Genomic DNA, 24,097 nt, shown 5'->3' on the forward strand with positions numbered 1-24,097 from the left:
ACTGATACGGCCGCCAAACAGCGAGCGCTCCGGTCGGCAGATCTGCCTCCTGCGCACGGCCACAGTAACAATCAGGTGTCGCCACCTCAAAAACTAATTTAACACGCGATCGTTCATGTCAGTTCATTTCCTTTAATGTTTTCTGTCTTTTATTTGCGCCTGATGCGTTTCGCTGCTGTGGAGCGGGGCACTGCGCGCAGCACCTTGTCCTCCGACGCACTGATCACTGATACGGCCGCCAAAGAGCGAGCGCTCCGCTGTTTTTGCGGTCGGTAGATCTTTTAGAACTGCAGTTCAAAGGTAACTCATGACTCATGAGGTGAATATATATGAACCCAGGTAGCAGTTTTTCTTTAGGATTGAGAGGAGATGCAGGAAGATAATAAACAGGCAGGACAGAAAAATAGTCAAATAAAAACAAGTTAGTTTTTGTACCTGCTGTTGCAACAAACAGACACCATTGAAGGTAATCAGAAGTGAGGAACAGAAAATGAAATAATTATTTTAATGTTTAGAGCAGCAGGAACTCTGAGAGGCTGCAGGCGCATCAGTGAGTATGCGGCCGCTGCGCAGGGGGAGGGGGGAGAGGGCTGAAGCAGAAACTACCGTTGTTAAAAGAAATGTGTTTAACTTTGAAAATGTGGGCGCAATTTTAATTGTCAAAAACTCCAGCGAACCATTAGTTCATTTTGCTCAAATAGAAATAGAGGCCTGCCTCTAATACTGGCCCTCCTTCCAATAAAGGCCTGGAGCTTGGTGAGCTTGAGTCAAATACAGGCCCGGGCCTGTATTAGAGGATTTACGGTAGTCATTATAGCTTCATGTAATGCTTAATGGGGCCACCAGAGGGCAATGCTCTTGTTTTCTCCACTCACTGAGCTCTGACGGGCAAAAGTAAAAAATAAGTTTCTATTTAGAATAAATAGTCCTCATATGTAACATAGTATAATAAATACTCAGTATAAAGACATAATACATGTGTAACTGTTGTGTTTTTCACTCAAGTCCAGAATCACGTCTTCAGTTTCTGAGGTGTTTATGGACAGGTTGTCTCCAGAGCACCATGGGTTAGGGCAGGGGTCGGCAACCTGTTCCCATCAAAGAGCCATTATTAACCGTTTCCCACAGTAAAGAAAACACTGGGAGCCACAGCAGCTGCAGCGTTGTGGGCGGGGCCTACCCTCAGACTGCAGAGCACTGCTTTAACCAATCACAACAGGTGACAGCAGCCAGTACCGGTCTCTCATGTACGTCAAAGTTATCTTTCATAAGACGATAATCAATAAAACGATTTATATAAACTGGATCCAGAAGTTGTAGCTCGTCTCTGCCTACAATATTTTGATACTTTTCACCCTGTTGGTGGTTTTACTGAGCAGGTGCCACTTTTGTCATACGTTTCTTTTTAAATCATGTTTAGACTGTTCAGAATACAAATCCAGGCTCTGTCACGTTTGATTGTTGTGATTAAACTTTGTTGGTGGGGAAGTCGATCAATTTGTTTTTCCCTCATTTACAGTGACGAGATAACGGCACAGTGCGCCTGTCTCTGGTGTTAATCAAGTTAAATTATATCTATTTGCAACAATTTTCACAACAAAACAAAACAGTTAAAAGCAGGGCTTGTGTTGACCGGATAGTTCCCGTATTTGACCGTTTATTTTGACGGAGAAAGAATAGAAAGAATTACCCCGACGCATGCAGACGAACTGACTTTTTATTCGTTTCGCACATCGTAGATGTAGCTAAATCCTCAAGAAAAGATTCCCATCTGAACATCTGAGCTGGACACTGCTCAGCGCAGCTTGCTGTCAGCGCGTACGTACGGTGCACAGCGAGCTGAATTTGTGGAGATTGGCTTGGAGCGCGTCGCAGAGCCAGAGCGCATGCGGGAAGATTCCTCCGACTGAAGCGAGACTTGTCACTTAGAAAATGTTCCCTGATTATGAAACTTTGGCTGAATAGCGCTTGTTCCTATCTCCAATGTGGCGACACATCCAGGAGCCGTCTGAGGAGAATCCCAGAATCTCACATCCTCTTCAGCTCAGAATGCGCCGATATGATTACGCACAAGAGTGACCCGTCAGCCCGGTCTCACAGTAAGACCGGGTTGGACCTGTTCAGGTTTACGCAGACAATCTTTACATTTAGAATTGGCATACAGGTGTAAAATTAATGCAGTAAAATATAAAGCATTTTATTTAAATATCATTCATTATTTTACAAGCACAGAGAGTCGCATCAGATGGATGGAAGAGCCGCATGCGGCTCCAGAGCCGCGGGTTGCCGACCCCCAGGTTAGTGATAGGGCAATGGAGACAGGCTTCATCATTGGACACAAAGACAGAAACTACCATTAGCCAGGAGCTTCTTGTGTTCATCTTACAGAGCAGAGCACTCTGTGCTTCACCCACTTACAAAATGGTGCTGCACAGCTGATGGGCACTGAGAATCAAAAACAGGAAGGCTGGAACGCAGGTGAGCGAAGGTTCATTAAAACAAAATAGAACAGATTAACAGACCATATTCTATAAAAGCTTCCAGAGTGAAAGAGAGAGCAAGGCAGAAATACAACAAGTTATAATGCTCTTAAATAGATAAGATTAGTTCAGATCCTAAATAAAATAAAGAGCTATAGGAAGCAGGAGAGGCTGTTCTCAAAGCCAGCCTGAACAGCTGAGTCTTCAGCTGCTTCTTAACTCATTCACTGCCAACTGTTTCCTGATCGCTAACGGCATTCGCTGCCAGCGTTTCTCACTGTTTTTCCTGTTTTTTTAAGAGTCACAGAACATTGCGTGCTAGGATGATGTCGACGCCAAAACAACCAAAACAAGAAGAAGAAAGTATCATTTCTATAGCGCCTCTCAAGATAAAAATCATGAGGCACATCACAAAAACAAAAAATTTAAAAATTTAAAAAAGCATCTAGAAAATGTTTAAAAATATATTTAAAATGAGCAAAAATAGGCAATTGTGATTAAAAAAATGTCAAGAAAGAGAGAAAGTGAACAGGAAAGTGGGAAATCAGTGGATCCTGAGGAAGGTGGAATAGGTGGGGAGAGCAGAATAGAGAGTGGTGAAGAAGGTCACACCAAAACCAGCCTGAACAGGTGAGTTTTCAGCTGCTTTATGGAGTTCACTGAGTCCACTGTTGATCTCAGGCTCAGAAGGAGAGAGGACAAGAATCTGGAGGCCACGGCAGCAGATGATTTGTCACCTTTGGTCTTTAGCCTGGTGCTGCACAACCAGTAGGCTTTGGTCACTGGACCTCAGGGACCTGCTGGGGGTGTAGGGACTGAGAAGATCACCAATGTAAGATGGTGCTTGTCCATGTAAGGCCCTATAGACCAGAACCAGGATCTTGAAATGAACCCTGAAGTTGACTGGCAGCCAGTGAAGCTGGAGGAGAAGCGGGGTGATGTGGGTGTGTTTGGAGGACTTGGTCAGAAGCCGAGCACAGGCGTTCTGAACCACCTGTAGACGGTTCAGGGAGGTTCTGCTCCAACACGTGAAAAGAGAGTTACAGTAGTCTAAGCGTGAGGAGATGAAGGTGTGGAGAACTGTCTCAAGTTCAGAGCGGGACAGAATGGGACTCAGCTTAGCAATGTTCCTGAGATGGAAGAAGGAAGAGCGAACAAGAGAACTGACATGAGAATCCAGGGTGAGAGCTGGGTCAAAGGTCACACCAAGATTCCTGACAGAAGGTTTGGTGTGAGAAGCAAGCTGACCAAGACAGTCTCTGACTTTGGGAACCAGCTTGTCTGGGGCACAGATGAGGATCTCAGTCTTATCTTCATTCAGCTGAAGAAAGCTCCCAGCCATCCAGGTTTTGATAGTCTAAGCAGGTGTGTAACAGCTGCAGCTTAGACATCTCATGGGGCTTAAAGGAGATGTACAGCTGGATGTCATCTGCATAAAGATGGTAGGAGATTCCTTCGAAGGAGCTCAGGATGTGCTGAAGAGGAAGCAGATAGAGGAGGAAGAAAGAGCAGAGGCCCCAGCACAGAACCTTGTGGGACACCATGGGTAAGAGAGGTGGTGGAGGACCTAAACTTGGAGACGGCCACAGAAAAGGAGCGCTCAGAGAGATAAGAGGAGAACCACTCCAGAGCAGTTCCTGGTAGGCCTACCCAGTCTCTCAGCCTCTCCAGTAGCAGGTGATGGTCAACAGTGTCAAAGGCTGCAGTCAGGTCCAGCAGGACCAGAACAGAACAGTCCCCTACATCACAGTGAGTCAGAAGGTCATTAGAGACTCTTAAGCTATGCTTATGCTTGACGCATTCACTTTCCGCTTGGTGATGCGGCTCGCGGATGGAACGCGCTTCACAACTCGCAGCGTTTATGGTTCATGCGGCTTGTCTCTGCAGTGAGCCAATAGTCTCCCAAATTGAACGGGGCAGCATGGAGCTCTACAGCATGCATCCAACACTACACCATAGTAGAAGTAAAAATTACTGTTGTTTACAACATGGCATTCCAGCATTTTTAACAGCGTCCTCATCTTTTCTGACAGTACGAGCTATTTGTCTCCAAGAATTATTAACAACATGTTGATCACGGTGATCTTTGAGAGCTGAATCATACAAATGTCTGTATTTACGAACCTCTGCCATACTAGTTCTTGCCGGTCCGCCATGTTTTTCCGCGTCCGACCGTCCGCATGGTTAGAAAATTTCCTAGGTGCGCGGTGCGGAAATTTTGGGCCGTGCGGAGGCGCGGTGGAGGGGCGTGGTTGTTAAAATGAGGCAATTTCGCCGCTCGGAGCCGTGCGGACCTCGCGGACGCGTCAAGCTTAAACCAACCTTAAGAAGAGCTGTTTCAGTAGAATGAGCTCTACAAAAACCTGACTGGAAGCTATCTTAGATGTTATGTTCATCAAGAGCAGCTGTGAGTTGTTTAGCCACAACCTTTTCCAAGATCTTGGAGATGAACGGAAGTTTAGAGATGGGTCTGAAGCTGCTATGGAGGGAGGGGTCAAGACTCTGTTTTTTAAGAAGCGGGTGGATTACAGCATTCTTAAAGTAAGCAGGAACCTGACCAGAAACCAGAGAAGCATTAATTATAGAGAGCACGCTGGGACAGATGGACTGAAAAGCACTTTTAAACAAAGATGAGGGTAAGATGTGGAGGGGGCATGCAGAGGTCTTCATAGAGTTAACTAGTATGGTTAACTCAGGCAAAGAAACAGGAGCAAAGCTATCTAGGATGATGGGCCTGGTTGGAGTCAGGAGAGGCGGCGATAAAGCTGAAGGAGAGATGCTAGATCTAACCTTACTGACTTTGTCCACAAAGAAAGACAGAAAGTTCTCACAGTCTGCAACAGAGTGGATGGAGGCTGTAGGAGAGGCAGGAGAGACGATGCTGCTGATGGTGTTAAACAGCACCTTGGGGTTTCCTTTGCTCTGGGACACCAGGTTGGAGAAATAGGAAACCCTCGCATCCCTGACTGCAGAGTTGAAGGATGTCAGAAGATCATTTAGGTGCAGCAGATGGATGTGGAGATGGGTTTTCTTCCACAAACGCTCAATTTTTCTGCATTGGCGCTTCAGGCTGCGAAGGCTGTTGTTAAACCAGGGAGTAGGGTTCACTGCAGGAACTGATCTGGTTCTGACAGGACATATGTTGTCCAGAATGGAGAGGCAGTGCTCGTTAAACTGAGAAGTTAAGGAATCTGGGTCGTTATCAGAAGAACAGGGTGGATCAAAAGCAGCAGAACATTAGCTAGCTGTGCTCTCATTAAGAAAACGAGAGCTAACCATACGGCGAGCAGGAGGTGGGGATGCAGAAACTGACAAGTTAAAGAAAATGCAATGGTGATCTGAAATATAAACGTCCTCAGGACAATCACTGTCAGCATTTAGACCCAGAGTAAAAACAAGGTCTAGAGTGTGCCCCCTGGTGTGTGTGGGGCCAGAAATATGCTGGGTAAAGCCGAAGGTGTCCATAAGGCTGGAGAAATTCATGGCAAAGTGATCAGAGAGATCATCAGACATGATCATCATGATCATCAAACAACCAAAACAAAGAGGAGACTCACCTCTTACATCAGGAAGAATCTGTGTGTTTCGAGCATTATCCGTTCTTTCATAATCCGTTGTCGAATTGTGATCGGCAGAAGCTTTTCCGGTTTGCGCCTCACTTTTTTTTAAACAGCACCTTGGGTAATATTTTCAGTTCTAGCCCCTCACAAATTGATGCATTAGTTCATCATGTTAATTCCTCTTTACGTGTGGCATTAGATGATGTTGCCCCTTTAAAAAAGAAGGTAATTAGGGACAAGAAGTTGGCTCCCTGGTTTAACTCTCATCTACGAGCCTTAAAACAAAACTCTAGGAAATTGGAGAGAACATGGCGCTCTACGCACCATGAGGAGGCCTACCTATCCTGGAAAAATAGTCTTGTGCTTTATAAAAATAAGCTTCAACAAACTAGAACTGCTTATTTTTCAGCATTAATTGAGGAGAATAAGCATAATCCTAAATTTCTTTTCAGTACAGTTGCTAAACTTACACAGAATCATAGCTCTGAGCCATCTATTCCCTTAGAACTCAGCAGCAATGACTTCATGGGATTTTTTACAAGTAAAATTAATTCTACTAGAAACAAAATCTTTAGCATCCTCCCTAATGCGATTTCTTCTTCCTCAGTAAGCGAGGCAGCTTCAGAGGTGACTCTAGAACCTCATCTGTGCTTGAACCGGTTTGATCCAGTTGAGCTTTCAGAGTTATCAAAAATATTAGCTTCATCTAAACCTTCAACTTGCATTTTGGATCCAATCCCAACCAAATTATTTAAAGATGCATTTCCTTTGGTTACTGCCCCCATTCTAGATATAATCAATCAATCCTTAGTAAATGGGTATGTACCACAAGATTTTAAGGTTGCTGTAATCAAACCTTCACTTAAGAAGCCTTCTCTGGATCCAGATGACCCAATGAATTATAGACCAATATCTAACCTTCCATTTGTATCCAAAGTCCTGGAGAAAATAGTGGCCATCCAAGTATGTGAGCATTTAAACACTAATGCTCTGTTTGAGGAATTTCAGTCTGGTTTTAGAGAGTATCACAGCACTGAAACTGCATTAGTGAGAGTTACAAATGATATTCTCATGGCCTCAGATAAGAATCTTGTGTCTGTTCTAGTCTTGTTAGATATCAGTGCTGCCTTTGACACAGTTGATCACAATGTTCTTTTAGAAAGACTTGAACATGTTGTAGGGATCAAAGGAACAGCGTTAGGCTGGTTTAAATCCTACCTGTCTGACAGATTTCATTTTGTAAATGTACATGACAAATCGTCTTCATACTCCAGGGTTACTTGCGGAGTACCACAGGGTTCAGTGCTTGGACCAATTATTTTTACTATATATATGCTCCCAATTGGTAAAATCATTAGACAGCATGGGATAAACGTCCACTGTTATGCTGACGATGCTCAGTTATATTTATCCATTAACCCTGATGAACCTAATCGGTTGGGTAGATTACAGGCTTGTCTTGAGGACATAAAAAATTGGATGCCTCTAAACTTTTTGCTTTTAAATCAAGACAAGACGGAAGTTCTCATCTTTGGACCAGAAATCCAGAAAAGGAAATTGCTTAGCCAATCGCCTGACCTTAATGGCATTACATTAATCTCCGAGAACAAAGCAAGGAACCTTGGTGTTATCTTTGACCAGGACATGTCATTCAAATCCCAGGTTTCACAAGTTTGTCTGATTTCCTTTTTCCACCTTCGGAATATTGCTAAGATTAGAAGCATACTTTCCAGGAGTGATGCTGAAAAACTAGTTCTGGCATTTATTACATCAAGACTGGATTACTGTAATTCATTACTCTCAGGAAGTCCACAGAATGTAGTTAAAAGTCTTGAGCTTGTCCAAAATGCTGCAGCTAGAGTTCTGATGAGAATTAAAAAGAGAGATCATATCTCTCCTGTCTTAGCTTCCCTACATTGGCTACCTGTTAAATTCAGAATAGATTTTAAGATCCTTCTTCTCACATATAAAGCTCTTAATAATCAAGGTCCATCATACATCAGTAATCTGATTGTTCCATATGTTCCTAACCGAGCACTTCACTCAGACTGCAGGTCTGCTGGTGGTTCCAAGAATATCTAAACTTAGGATGGGAGGCAGATCTTTTAGTTATCAGGCTCCTCTCCTGTGGAACCAGCTCCCAGCTTTAGTCCGTGAGGCAGACACTTTGTCTACTTTTAAGAATATGCTTAAAACATTTTTATTTGATAGGGCCTATGGTTAAAATCTGATGTTAGCCTAAATCTGGACAAGTGGGTGAGTACAGGGAGGTGGAGTGTACAGTCGGCTCTCCCTTGCCCTACCTCCAACATGCCTACATCTAAATAGGATAGATTATCCAGAGTTATCTCTGTAGTTATGCTGCTATAGGCTTAGACTGCTGGAGGACACACTGACCACTTTTCACACTCTACTGCTTTCTTCTACCGTCTGCTCTTTAACTGTATTATTTTGTGCAATTTCAGCTGTTAACTTTATTTTCTCTGTAAGTGTTTTTCTCCCCAGAAGAAGCTACAATGACGTTCTGCTGAGCTGTGGTGGCCTCATGGAGGGGGCCATCGACTAGCACACTGCTGCTAACCACTAACACATTCTCTCTCTCCTGATAATAACTTTTTGGTTTCATTGACTTTTGATGTGCTAATACTAGTTTATCCGTTTAATTATAGATCCACTAGGATAAATACAATAAAGTTTATCTTTCACCAAATAGAATATTTACTAAGACATCACGATATAACTATAGACACATTACTTGTCTTTGTGTGTGTGTGTGTGTGTGTGTGTGTGTGTGTGTGAGTGTGTGTGTGTGTGTGTGTGTGTGTGTGTGTGTGTGTGTGTGTGTGTGTGTGTGTGTGTGTGTGTGTGTGTGTGTGTGTGTGTGTGTGTGTGTGTGTGTGCGCGTGTGTGTCTGCCTGCTCTGTCTTCTCGATCCCCAGTGAGTCATGGAGGATGGCTGCTCATACTGAGCCAGAATTCTCTGGAGGTTTCTTCCTGTTAAAAGGGAGTTTTCCTCTCCACTGTTGCTGCATGCTTGCTTAGTATGAGGATTGCTGTATAGTTACCGACACTAGTCAGTGACTTGATGCAATTTGCTGGGTTCATTATATAGGAAACATTATTTCTGATTGGCTTAATGAACTGACCTGAATTGGAACGTTTATTATGTGAAGTGCCTTGAGACGACTCTTGTCGTGATTTGGCGCTTTATAAATAAACTTGAATTGAATTGAATTTTACAGGAACGGCTCAAAACGATCTCCTAACACATGGATGTTCTGCTTCCTGATCACGTGATGTATGCGGATGAAGATCAGCTTCAGGGCTGAGATGTTTGTTTTCTCAGCGCGTGGTCTCGTTGCGATGCTCAAACAGTAAAAGAAAATGCAAGTGACGACTTTAGTCGTCATTGGCAGTGAACGGTTGGATCTAAAATGACGACTTTAGTCATCAATGGCAGTGAATAAGTTAAAGGAGACCTCTGAGTCCACTGATCTCAGGCTCAGGGGGAGAGAAGTCCAGAGTCTGGGGGCCACAGCAGCAGATGATCTGTCACCTTTGGTCTTTAGCCTGGTGCTGCACATCCAGTAGGCTTTGGTCACTGGACCTCAAGGACCTGCTGGGGGTGTAGGGACTGAGAAGATCATCAATGTATGAATGTGCTTGTACATGTAAGGCCCTATAGACCAGAACCAGGATCTTTAAATGAACCCTGAAGTTGACTGGCAGCCAGTGAAGCTGGAGGAGAAGCAGAGTGTAAGTGCTTTACACTGCTGCCACCGATCCCTCTAACCACCACCAGCAGGCTAGGCGGATTAAGCATTACATGGCATTCTATACTTTTCAGCAACACTCCAAAAGTGAAACTTTAGGACAGCAGCTCATCATTGTTTAACAATACTGAGCCACCTCTTGATGGAAACCAGTGGCGGCTGGCCAGTAGAGGGCGATAGGGTGCCGCCCTCCCAGTTTTCCCCAGTGTTTTTAATTTTTATTTAAAAAAAAATAAATAAAATTAACAATAATCACATATTCTAAGTTAATTGTGTGTTTTGTAACAAAAACAAATCATATATTTATATATCTAAATTGATGAGAAGCTCTCTGCCGAGCGGTGGAGGCGACAGAAAGGCTGTAGGCTGTTTTTGAATCGCCCAAACAGCACGGAACCAGCCGACCAATTGCTGACAAGAAAATCAAACGGTAGGAATGGGAATGTATCCAATCAGCGTCGACGTTGTTTCAGAAGCATGATGAGCGATAGAGCTACCGCCAAAGGCTTTCGTTGGTGTTCGGCAGAACTCGGCAGAGTCGTTTTTGGTCATGACGCAGATGTAACATGGACGCCGCCTGTGAGCCTACAACCAGCATGGATACCGGATCTCAGCAGCCACTGAATTCAGTTCGGTCTCTTCTCCAGTATCCGTTCGAGAGGAGAACTATGGTGGAAAAACTTAATGTCAAAGAGCTTGGACCAGATCAGCCTGACGTAAAGATAAGCCAGCAGGACAAGGAGAGAGGTAAACTGTACACACGAGGCTTCTCCCGAAATTGGTACAGCAGGAAGGCTTGGCTAGCTGGATGCAATCATGCTAATGCGTTATTTTGCTTTCCGTGTTTGTTATTCAAAACGGCTGGGACAGATAAGGCATGGATTAAGTCAAGAGTTACAGACATGAAACATTTTTCTGAGAAGGTGAAGAAACACGAGTCATCTCGGGCACACATGGACAACACGGTGAAGCTAGCCATGCTAGGCAGAGCTAACATTGCCATGCAGCTCGACGAGGGAAACGGAAGAAACGGAGGACGTTTGGCCAGGGAGAACAACAGCAGCTGGGTGCAGAGGTAAGCTGTACATTACATTTCTGTGAACAAGACAATCAGAATCAGAAATCCTTGGTTGTACCACAAACCGGGACATTTGGGTTGGACATTTCTCAGCCCTGGGAGTAAGATGGCGGACTTTGGGAGTAAGATGGCGCTCGCGCTGGTTCAGGCTGCGAGCTGCTCGTCCTCTTTACGCACTGATACCTTGCTTTTTACTGGTTTTTATTGGCGTTTTATTGGCTTTTATGCATTTTTCTTGTCGCTGACCCCTTTTTTGAATGGTGTGGATCCTCTGCTGACATATGATCGAGCTGCACTGCTGAGGCTTCGTCCTTCCTTTGATGTAGCCGGCAGCGCGCGCTGGGAACCAGGCTGTGCGAGCTATGAACCTCACGGACGATGCTGCTGGTTGGACTGCTCGTGTGCTCTCTCCCCCCAAGTCGTGATGTGTCGGCCTTCTGTCCGCCCCAGCTCGAGAAGGAAGCATCGGAGAAGACGGGGAAAGAGAGGTAGCCGGCGCGTGAGACGTCGGCCTGGATCCCTGAACAAGCGGCTGGCCCGATTCGGCCCAGCTTCTGACCCGATGGTTCCGAGATGTCTCCTGGATTACTCGGCCCCCTGCCCAGGGAACTTGGCCGGCTCTGAGGGTGAACCGGCACCGTGCCACGGCCGATCGGCTCGAAGATCTCGCCAGACTGGGGTTTGCTGGGAGAATCTGCGCTCGGTTACGGGCACAGAGTTAAAGGAGACTGGGCCCATGCGCGATCTCGGTGCTGCAGCCCCGCAGCAGACCCGGTTTGGTCTGGTCAATGCCAGGTCTGTGCTGAACAAAACTTTTATTCTTCGTGACTTTTTTATTCAGCATGACTTGGGTTTTCTCTGCATCTGTGAGTCCTGGATCCGTTTGGGGACTCAAATGCCCTACTCGAGCTCGTACCACCTGGCTGCTCGTGTTTTAATACCCCCAGATCATGGGGCAGAGGTGGAGGGCTGGTTGTTGTTTTTAAATCCAGCTTTCCTTGTAAACAGCTAACACCCACCATGTCGTGTTCTTCCTTTGAACTGTGCTTATTTGAACTGTGCCTCTCCCCCGCCTGCTCGTTGTGCTGATTTATCGGCCTCCAAAGACTGACTCTAACTTCCTTAATGATTTCTGTGATCTTGTGGCAGACTGCATCCTAAAATATGACTATGTCCTATTTTTTGGTGATTTTAACATCCATATCTGCTGCCCTGACAATGTGCTTGCTAAAGTTTTTTTTTTATTTGCTAGATTCATTTAATTTAACTCAATGGGTATCGTCCCCTACTCATGCCAGGGGTCACACCCTGGACCTGGTTCTCTCTTCTGGTCTACCCGTCATGAACCTGGTGACTTTGCCTGCTGTGTTCTCTGACCACTCTCCTATACTCTGTGATGTTACGTTGCTATGTCCTGTCCCTGTGTGTGAAGCTCCCGCTACTAGGTTCAGAGCCCTGGATGCAGAAACTGTTGCAAAGTTTGTGGACTGTATGTCTGTAAGGTTAGAGACCTTTAACCTAGATCCATCTAACACTGAACACTATTCACAACACTTTGATTTACTTTGTAATCAGGTCCTGGACGTGATTGCCCCTCTCAAACTGTGAAAGTCTTGGCCTAGGAGGGAGCCTTGGCTCTCTGATGTCACACGAACTTGCAGGCGGGCGTGTAGATCCTCTGAGAGAAAGTGGGAAAAGGATGGCCTACAGATTTTGCGTGAGTTGTTCAGAGCATCTCTGGTTGCTTATCAGGATGCTGTGAAGGCTGCCAGAACGGCCTATTTTGCAGACATCATTGAGACAAACTCCAATAATCCTAAGATTCTCTACAAAACACTAAACTCTGTTCTGGTGTATCAGGAGCCTAGCTCCATATCTCCTACAGCTGCTGGAAACTCTGAAGCTTTTCACAGATTCTTTGTAGATAAAGTGTCAGGCATTAGTGCAGTCATTTCTGGTAACTCTGTTGACCCTGTTCCAGTTCCTCCATCACCACCCACCCTGAGCTCCCTCAGTACTGTTTCATACTCCGAGCTGAATAAGCTTGTTGCGAGGCAGAAGCCATCTGGCTCTCCACTTGACGTTCTGCCGCCTCGTCTATGGAAGGCTGCCTTTCCGTGCCTTGGCCCTTCACTTGGTCAGATTATCAATGGGAGCCTCAGCACAGGTGTGGTCCCAGCTGCTTTGAAAGCAGCAGTTATTCGGCCGGCCCTGAAGAAACCTGGTGCTGATGTCTCTGTGATAGAAAATTACAGGCCTATCTCTATCCTGCCCTTTACATCTAAACTGCTTGAGAAAGTCGTTTATCAGCAGCTGGTCTCACATTTAGCTGACTCTGATCTGTTTGAGGTTTTCCAATCAGGGTTCAGGTCTGGCCATAGCACAGAGTCTGCTCTACTGAGGGTCCTAAATGACATCTATCTATCACTAGATCAGGGAACATCTGTGCTGCTTCTGTTGTTAGACCTGACAGCAGCCTTCGACACAGCTGACCACGCGATTCTACTCGATCGCTTGGAACGATGGGTTGGGATCAAAGGGTCAGCTCTGGATTGGTTTAGATCGTATCTCCACAACAGGACATTCTGTGTTAAACTGGGTGATGTTTTTTCTTCTTGGGAGGGGCTCCGCTGGGGGGTCCCGCAGGGGTCGATCTTTGGTCCTCTTTTGTTTGCCATTTATCTGCTACCTCTGGGGTCAATCTTTCGTAAACATGGCCTATCATTCCATCTGTATGCTGACGATTGCCAGATTTACTCTCCATTGTGTCAGGACAAAGGTCACTCTGTCCAGTCCTTTGTGTCCTGTATTAATGAGGTGAAGTATTGGCTAATGGCCAACATCTGAATGAGGGAAAGACAGAGCTCATTGTTTTTCACCCCAACAGCAGGAATGTGGATCGTTATGTTGATCTTGGCCCTCATACTCAAAACCAGTTGTTACCAGTTTGGGGATGAAACTTGATGCAGGACTTAAATTTGATGCTCACATCAATTCTGTGATCCGGTCCAGTTTCTTTCACCTGAGACGCCTTGCAAAAATCAAGCATATGCTGTCGAGAGCCCACCTGGAGCGGGTACTACATGCCTTTGTAATTTCTCGGCTTGACTACTGCAAATCTCTCTACGCAGGCTTGTGTCAATCATCACTGCGTCGCCTACAGGTTGTGCAGAACAGCGCCGCCAGGTTCCTGACTGGGACCAGGAAACGGGACCACATCAATCCGGTTCTGGCCTCCCTGCACTGGCTTCCAATTTGCTATCGCTCACAATTCAAAATCCTCGTCTTTGTTTATAATTTCTTCCAGGGTGGTGGTCCCCCCTATCTGGCCACTCTCCTGAACAAACATTCCCCATCACGCACTCTGCGCTCCTCTGACCAAGGCCTGCTCGCTGTTCCTCGTTCTAGGTGTCGTACCCGTGGGGACCGGGCTTTCTCAGTCCTAGCACCGTTACTCTGGAACCAGTTGCCACCATCAGTTAGGCTGTCCCCTTCTCTGCCAGTCTTTAAGAATCACCTAAAAACACACCTCCTCCGCTTGGCGTTTCCAGAACATGTTTAATTTTGGCCCTCTTTTATGTTGAATTGATTTCACAGTTTTCCTTGGTTCACTCAATCCATCCACTCAATCCAAATGTGTTTCACACATTTGTCCTGTACCAGAATGTTTCATCTATCTTGTAATTTGTATTTTGTAATTTGAATTGCTTTTATTGTTGATTTATTCAATATATTTACCCACAACTGTACCATGTTCAGTGCTTTGGGCTTCCTGACAGGGTTGCGGAAGGTGCTTTATAAATAAAGCTTTGATTGATTGATTGATTGATTGATTTGTTTAATAACATGTACATTGTTTAATGTGCAATAACTGTAAAAACTCATTTCAACACGCATACTTATTATACATATTTAATCATGTAAATGTGTATTTTATGTTAATTTGTACTTACATCAATCTGATTCCATTTTACTTGTTACACTTCTGCTGCAGCAAACAAATTTCCCAGCTTTTGGGACAATAAAACATTTCTGATTCTCAATTAGATGTTTTTACCTCAAATGTAAAAACATCTGATTGAGAATCAGAAATGTGTTATTGTCCCAAAAACTGGGAAATATTACATTTGTAAGAGGATACTGATGACATTATTTCCTATGAAAGTGTTTCCTATGTACTTACCTGTTGTTTTTTATTTATCTACTTTAAAGAGGATTAAGACTTTCCTTGAGGAACACCATGACACAGGATCGGCTGAATGCTCTTGCCATGCTCTCCATGGAAAAAAAGCTTGTCACAAACATTCCTGACTTCAATAAAAAGGTCACCGAGAGCTTTGCCACTAGAAGGGCGAAATTTCTGTACAAATGAGGTATCACACACACACAAATGCATCCACTTGATCTTTGTATAAAGTTGACCTTGGCACAACACTCCAGAAATATTTAACAGTGTAAATTTCTGGCATTTTGTCTAAGTAGTGTTTACTACCATTACTGTAACAGTGACCTGCTCATAATTTTTCGTGTTCACTCAAATGTTGAAATTAAACTAAATGTTTTTGTTACTTGCCTCTTGCATTGCCTATTTACCATTTATGGTCATGTTATTTTATGTGCAATTTAATGCAGTATTTTTTAACCTTGGTCCGCAAGGCAGTGTGCCAATAATCAGACACACCTGGATTAATCAGTTTGTCCAATGATGTAAGACAGGAAATAAAAGAGCTGTGCTTAATTCAGGAAATAGTGAAGTTGTGCACAAAGCTCAGAAAGCACAAGTTTGTTTAAAAATAAAAAATAGCACAGCCCCACCAAAAATATTTTTCACCAGCCGCCACTGATGGAAACATTTACAGCTTAGTGGCCACAATTGTCATCGTTCTCGGGTCTAGGTGAGTCCTCCTCCTCAATTAACAATCTTTGGGGTTCTGTGTTCCACAGGTGAGGAGCGGAGAGGTACCAGCTGGGCTGAGGTAATCATTTGGAGCTCGGGTTTAAAAGGAGGATGGAGACACTACTCGAAGCCGGATGATTACTCCAGTATTGGTAACGCCTGCCACTCGTACTTGTTTGACCTCGCATGTTTGGATTACTTGGATTTTGACCTTGGACTGTTTATTGGATTACGGCTTTGAACTTGCTCCTGAAGCTCCGTTTGTTTGCCCTCCTAGGATTACCACCCCAACCTTCACCAAATTCTGCTAAGAACCACGGATCCTCATTCACGTCTCATCCTCCTCCTCCAGGCTAAAGGCTTCTGATCTGTGTGGACTCTCCTGTGATTGTTTATTGATGCCTTATGGATAAATCTTTGTCCACTTTGAAACTACATGTGAACGCTACCATGTTCGTATGACACCGAACTGACACCATCGCCTCTCGACTGTACTGACCCTAATGTGTAAGCGCCATTAGTGATGGAAGACCATAGTCGTTAAGGCTGATCAAATGTTTTGAAAAGAAAAACAAAACAAAAAGTGGAAAAACGCAACAGGGCAGTGTGCAGCTCCATCAGCTCAAAAACTGGAATTGTCTCCCAAAAGCCCTTGCCCCCTACTATTACCATCGCTGTAACACCTTAAAAACCAGGGAAAGCCCTGGATGTCTACAATAATTCATAGATCCTGTGTCAGTAAGTTGCACTACAAAAAATGCAGTTTTATAAATTCAAGATTGTTTTATTGTCATTGCACAGGTGTTCAACAAAACTGACTTTGTGTCACTAAAAACAGCTCGAGTAAGGAGGTAGAAAACTTATGACCATGTTGCTTGAAATCACAGTTTCAGTCAGAAAACAATAGTTCATTCAGTTCTAGTGGATGCTCTGGTGATTGTTTACAGTTTTCTTTCAGCTAAATCTTTGTCCAGAGTTCACACGCAAAAGGCTTCTGTCCTGTGTGGACTCTCATGTGTCTGTTTAAACTTGATTTTACACTAAACTTTTTTCCACAGTCGTCACAACGTATTGATTTTAGTTCTTCCTGGATTTTCCTACATGAGTCTACATGTTTCTTAACTCTGGCACATTTCTTATTAAGCAGAAATTCTGAGGACCTTATTGCTGAACGACTTGTCACTCTCACGTGTTTCTGGAGAGACCACTTGTGGACAAACTGTTTACCGCCCTCATGGCAGCTAAAAGATTTGTTGACAGTCTTGACATCTGACTCGGAATACCTGTTCTCAATCCAGTCATTGTCTCTGTCTCCAGTTTTAGGCCTAGAGTCTGACAGCCCAGAGTCTAGAGTCACATCATCATCATCCTCCACATCATCATCACTAACTTCAGTCTCTGAAGAATCAGATGTCTGTTCATGAGGGTTCCTGCCAGTTCCTGCTCCTCCACCAGGTTCTGCTGTCATCTGGTCAGCTGAGCTGCTGGTTGGAACATCTGTCTTCTATTTGCTGCTGATGAAGCTGTGAGACCAGATGTTTCTGTTCATCATCCTCATTTTTAATAGAAAGAACAGTGGATGGAAAGCTGGCAGCATCAGGCTCCTCTTTCAAATGGAGATATTCTCCTTGCTGACTGCTCCAGAGTTGCTCCTGTTCCTCCTTTATGTGGAGGTGTTCTGGGTCCTGCTGAACGTCACCAGCACTCTGTTCTTCAGGAGCTTTTTCTTTAACCAGCACCAGCTGTTGAACATCTGTAGGAAACACATTATGTGAATTACCAACTGATGTATCTTTTGGCACTTACACATTAGCGTCTGCACAGTCGGCGTTTGGTCCAACTGGATGGCGTGAGTTTGGGCTGGTATGGGCGTGTAGTGTTCACATACAAATCCGAGGAACTTCTCAAGAATGCGGAAATCTCGAGCCTGTGGGCGGAGCCTAATACGCGCGGGAAAGTCCGCTCCACAAGGTAAACAAAGACAGACATGAGCTGCGTTGCTTTTGGAGACTCTGAACCACAATATTTTATTAATTTGCTGTGTGTGTCCTCATAATCTTATGTCACACACACACACACACACACACACACACACACACACACACACACACACACACACACACACACACACACATGCAGGAGTACTTGTACAGATATTCTGCAGTCAGCATCTCCATCAGTGAGGAAACTCCTTTTGTACTGTTTTACCGCTGAGTCAGCAGCTGTTTTATTTGTTAGACTTAAAATATCTCTATCCAAGTCAATAAAAAGCCTCTAACATAGAGGACCCGCTGGAACACCAGATGTCTGATCTCTAGTGATTTTATCCTCGTAAAACATACGTCAACAAATACATCAAATATAAGCCGCCCTGTTTGTTATCAACCTGAGCCGTGCTCACTGGTTGTGATGGGACAGGTTGTTAGATATAACAACATCATGATGAACAAACCATGAAATCATGAAATCAATCATGAAACATTTACATATAACATGAATGAATGTTTTTACTCAGGGCTCATGGAATTCAATATTTAATGATACATTTATAACATTATTTTATGCTTTAGTTGTTTATTGAATTGTAACACTTTTGGCTCTCCATACCTTGCAATAATAATAATAATAATGATAATGATAATAATAATAATAATAATAATAATAATAATAATAAAAATAATAATAATAATAATGACAACAACAACAATAATAATAATAATAACCCTAATAATACTAATGACTTCATAATTGATCTTGATGGTGAAACTAAAGCGTTAATGACTGAAGATGAATGCAGCTTTCAGTCTGAGAGCTGATGTCAGCTCAGACTGTGTTCTGTAGTGCTGCTACTCACCTCTCTCTTGGGAAAACCTGTTCAATACTTGCTTCTGTTCACTTACCTTTTTCTCCTCCTCCTTCTTTCTGGAAGCCACATTTCCCTTTCTTGGGGAAGACATGACTTCCTCCTGCCTCCAGCTCTGGCTGTGGGCGATATCAGTAGCCATGTTTACATGCGCCACATTTCCACAATCCCACTCAAATCTTGGTTGATCAGAAATCCAGAATATCTGTTTACATGCACACAAACTGAAATGATCCGATCATGCCCTGAGTTTATATGCAGCAAGTATTCAATCAGATTAAACAGGTTGAGCATGCGCAGAGTATTCTGTCCCGGAAAAAATATAGTAAACAAACTACAGAAGAAAATACTAGATAAATAAGTACTTACCTGCTAATTAGAGAAGAAAAGACTAGATAAATGCGTACTTACCTGCAAATTAGAGAAGAAAAACTAGATAAATGCATGCTTACCTGCAAATTAGAGGAGAAGACTAGATAAATACGTAATTACTTGCACATTACAGAAGAAAATACTAGATAAATAAGTACTTACCTGCAAATTAGAGAAGAAAAGACTACATAAATGTGTACTTACCTGCAAATTAGAGAAGAAAAGACAAAAGCATACTTACCTGCAAATTAGAGAAGAAAATACTAGATAAATACGTACTTACCTGAAGATTAGAGAAAAAAAGACTAGATAATGGCGTACTTACCTGCAAACTAGAGAAGAAAATACAAGATAAATACGTACTTACCTGCAAATTAGAGAAGAAAAACTAGATAAATGCATACTTACCTGCAAATTAGAGGAGAAAAGATTAAATAAATGCATATTTACTTGCAAATTAGAGAAGAAAAGACTCGATTAATGCGTACTTACCTGCAAACTAGTGAAGAACAAACTAGATAAACAAGTACTTACCTGCAAAATAGAGAAAAAATACTAGATAAATGCAAACTTCCCTTTAAATTGGAGTAGAAAAGACTAGATAATTCATACTTATCTGCAAATTAGAGAAGAAAAGACAAAGCATACTTACTTGCAAATTAGAGGAGAAAATACTAGATAAATACATACTCACCTGCAAATTACAGAAGAAATTACTAGATAAATGAATACTTATCTGCTAATTAGAGAAGAAAAGACTAGATAAATACGTACTTACCTGAAGATTAGAGAAGAAAAGACTAGATAAATGCGTACTTACCTGCAAACTAGAGAAGAAAATACTAGATAAATATGTACTTACCTGCAAATTATAGAAGAAAAAACTAGATAAATGCATATTTACCTGCAAATTAGGGAAGAAAAGACTTGATTAATGCGTACTTAGCTGCAAATTAGTGAAGAAAAAACTAGATAAATAAGTACTTACCTGCAAATTAGAGAAAAAAATACTAGATAAATGCAAACTTCCCTTTAAATTGGAGTAGAAAAGACTATATAATGCATACTTATCTTCAAATTAGAGAAGAAAAGACAAAGCATACTTACCTGCAAATTAGAGGAGAAAATACTAGATAAATACGTACTCACCTGCAAATTACAGAAGAAATTACTAGATAAATGAATACTTATCTGCTAATTAGAGAAGAAAAGACTAGATAAATGCGTACATACCTGCAAATTAGAGAAGAAAATAATAGATAAATGCGTATTTACCCACAAATTAGAGAAGAAAATAGAAGAATGCGTGGTTACCTGGATATTAGAGAAGAAAATACTAGATGAATGCATACTTACCTACAAATTAGAGAACAAAATAATAGATGGATGCATATTTACCTGCAAATTAGAGAAGAAAATGGAAGAATGCATGGTTACCTGGATATTAGAGAAGAAAACACTAGATAAATGCATACTTACCTGCAAATTAGAGGAGAAAAGATTAAATAAATGCATATTTACCTGCAAATTAGAGAAGAAAAGACTCGATTAATGCATACTTACCTGTAAATTAGTGAAGAAAAAACTAGATAAATAAGTACTTACCTGCAAATTAGAGAAAAAAATACTAGATAAATGCAAACTTCCCTTTAAATTGGAGTAGAAAAGACTAGATAATGCATACTTATCTGCAAATTAGAGAAGAAAAGACAAAGCATACTTACCTGCAAATTAGAGGAGAAAATACTTGATAAATACGTACTCACCTGCAAATTATAGAACAAATTACTAGAAAAATGAATACTTATCTGCTAATTAGAGAAGAAATTACTAGATAAATTCATACATACCTGCAAATTAGAGAAGAAAATAATAGATAAATGCGTATTTACCTGCAAATTAGAGAAGAAATTAGATGAATGCGTGAATACCTGTTAATTAGAGAAGACAATACTAGATAAATGCATACTTACCTAAAAATTCGAGAGGAAAATACTAGATAAATTTATACTTACCTGCAAAATAGAGGAGAAAATACTAGATAAATAAGTACTTACCTTCAAATTACAGAAGAAATTACTAGATAAACGAATATTTATCTGTTAATTAGGGAAGAAAATACTAGATAAATGCATACTTACCTGCAAATTAGAGAAGAAAAGACTAGATAAATGCATGCTTACCTGCAAAACAGAGGAGAAAATACTAGAAAAATATGTACTTACCTGCAAATTACAGAAGAAAATACAAGACAAATAAGTACTTACCTGCAAATTAGAGAAGAACAGACTAGATAAATGTGTACATACCTGCAAATTACAGAAGAAAATACTAGATAAATAAGTACTTACCTGCTAATTAGAGAAGAAAAGACTAGATAAATGCATACTTACCTGCAAATTAGAGGAGAAAATACTAGATAAATGTGTACTTACTTTCAAATTAACGAAGAAATTACTAGATAAACGAATATTTATCTGTTAATTAGGGAAGAAACTACTAGATAAATGTGTGCTTACCTGCACATTAGAGAAAAAAAGACTAGATAAATGCATACTTACCTGTAAATTAGAGAAAAAAAGACTAGATAAATGAATGCTTACCTGCAAATTAGAGGAGAAAATACTAGATAAATACGTACTTACCTGCAAATTAGAGATGAAAATACTATATAAATGTGCACTTACCTGCTAATTAGAGAAGAAAAGACTAGATAAATGCATACTTACCTGCAAATTAGAGAAGAAAATACTAGATAATTGCGTATTTACCTGCAAATTAGAGAAGAAAAGACAAAGGCATACTTATTTGCAAATTAGAGAAGAAAATACTAGATAAATACGTACTTTCCTGAAGATTAGAGAAGAAAATACGAGATAAATGCATACTTACCTGCAAATTAGAGAAGAATAGAGTAGATAAATGCGTACTTACTGGCAAAGTAGAGAAGAACATACTAGATAATTGAAAACTTACCTGCCAATTAAAGAAAATACTAGATAAAACGTACCTACCTGTAAATTGGAGAAAATACTAGATATATGCGTATTTCCCTGCAAATTAGAAAAGAAAATACTAGATCAATGCTTACTTTCCTGCAAATTAGAGAAGAAAAGACTAGATAAATGCATACGTACCTGCAAACTAGAGAAGAATAGACCAGATAAATGCGTACTTACCTGCAAACTAGAGAAGAAAATACAAGATAAATACGTACTTACCTGCAAATTAGAGAAGAAAAACTAGATAAATGCATACTTACCTGCAAATTAGAGGAGAAAAGACTAAATAAATGCATATTTACTTGCAAATTAGAGAAGAAAAGACTCGATTAATGCGTACTTACCTGCAAACTAGTGAAGAACAAACTAGATAAACAAGTACTTACCTGCAAAATAGAGAAAAAAATACTAGATAAATGCAAACTTCCCTTTAAATTGGAGTAGAAAAGACTAGATAATTCATACTTATCTGCAAATTAGAGAAGAAAAGACAAAGCATACTTACTTGCAAATTAGAGGAGAAAATACTAGATAAATACGTACTCACCTGCAAATTACAGAAGAAATTACTAGATAAATGAATACTTATCTGCTAATTAGAGAAGAAAAAACTAGATAAATACGTACTTACCTGAAGATTAGAGAAGAAAAGACTAGATAAATGCGTACTTACCTGCAAACTAGAGAAGAAAATACTAGATAAATATGTACTTACCTGCAAATTATAGAAGAAAAAACTAGATAAATGCATATTTACCTGCAAATTAGGGAAGACTTGATTAATGCGTACTTACCTGCAAATTAGTGAAGAAAAAACTAGATAAATAAGTACTTACCTGCAAATTAGAGAAAAAAATACTAGATAAATGCAAACTTCCCTTTAAATTGGAGTAGAAAAGACTATATAATGCATACTTATCTTCAAATTAGAGAAGAAAAGACAAAGCATACTTACCTGCAAATTAGTGGAGAAAATACTAGATAAATACGTACTCACCTGCAAATTACAGAAGAAATTACTAGATAAATGAATACCTATCTGCTAATTAGAGAAGAAAAGACTAGATAAATGCGTACATACCTGCAAATTAGAGAAGAAAATAATAGATAAATGCGTATTTACCCGCAAATTAGAGAAGAAAATAGAAGAATGTGTGGTTACCTGGATATTAGAGAAGAAAATACTAGATGAATGCATACTTACCTACAAATTAGAGAACAAAATAATAGATGGATGCATATTTACCTGCAAATTAGAGAAGAAAATGGAAGAATGCATGGTTACCTGGATATTAGAGAAGAAAACACTAGATAAATGCATACTTACCTGCAAATTAGAGGAGAAAAGATTAAATAAATGCATATTTACCTGCAAATTAGAGAAGAAAAGACTCGATTAATGCATACTTACCGTGAAAATTAGTGAAGAAAAAACTAGATAAATAAGTACTTACCTGCTAATTAGAGAAGAAAAGACTAGATAAATGCATACTTACCTGCAAATTAGAGGAGAAAATACTAGATAAATGTGTACTTACTTTCAAATTAACGAAGAAATTACTAGATAAACGAATATTTATCTGTTAATTAGGGAAGAAACTACTAGATAAATGTGTGCTTACCTGCACATTAGAGAAAAAAAGACTAGATAAATGCATACTTACCTGCAAATTAGAGAAGAAAAGACTAGATAAATGAATGCTTACCTGCAAATTAGAGGAGAAAATACTAGATAAATACGTACTTACCTGCAAATTAGAGATGAAAATACTATATAAATGTGCACTTACCTGCTAATTAGAGAAGAAAAGACTAGATAAATGCATACTTACCTGCAAATTAGAGAAGAAAATACTAGATAATTGCGTATTTACCTGCAAATTAGAGAAGAAAAGACTACATAAATGTGTATTTACCTGCAAATTAGAGAAGAAAAGACAAAGGCATACTTATTTGCAAATTAGAGAAGAAAATACTAGATAAATACGTACTTTCCTGAAGATTAGAGAAGAAAATACGAGATAAATGCATACTTACCTGCAAATTAGAGAAGAATAGAGTAGATAAATGCG

At 41.0% G+C, this 24,097-nt stretch overlaps 1 protein-coding gene across 1 annotated transcript in view; it reads right to left on the reverse strand.

The window, feature by feature from the left end:
- The window catches only part of LOC129163042 (gastrula zinc finger protein XlCGF57.1), a 436,254-nt gene that overhangs the window by 338,384 nt on the left and 73,773 nt on the right, over positions 1-24,097 (reverse strand). The gene's annotated exons all lie outside the window — the stretch shown is intronic.

Source organism: Nothobranchius furzeri, chromosome 2, assembly GCF_043380555.1.
Source record: "Nothobranchius furzeri strain GRZ-AD chromosome 2, NfurGRZ-RIMD1, whole genome shotgun sequence".
Lineage (NCBI taxonomy): Eukaryota > Metazoa > Chordata > Actinopteri > Cyprinodontiformes > Nothobranchiidae > Nothobranchius > Nothobranchius furzeri.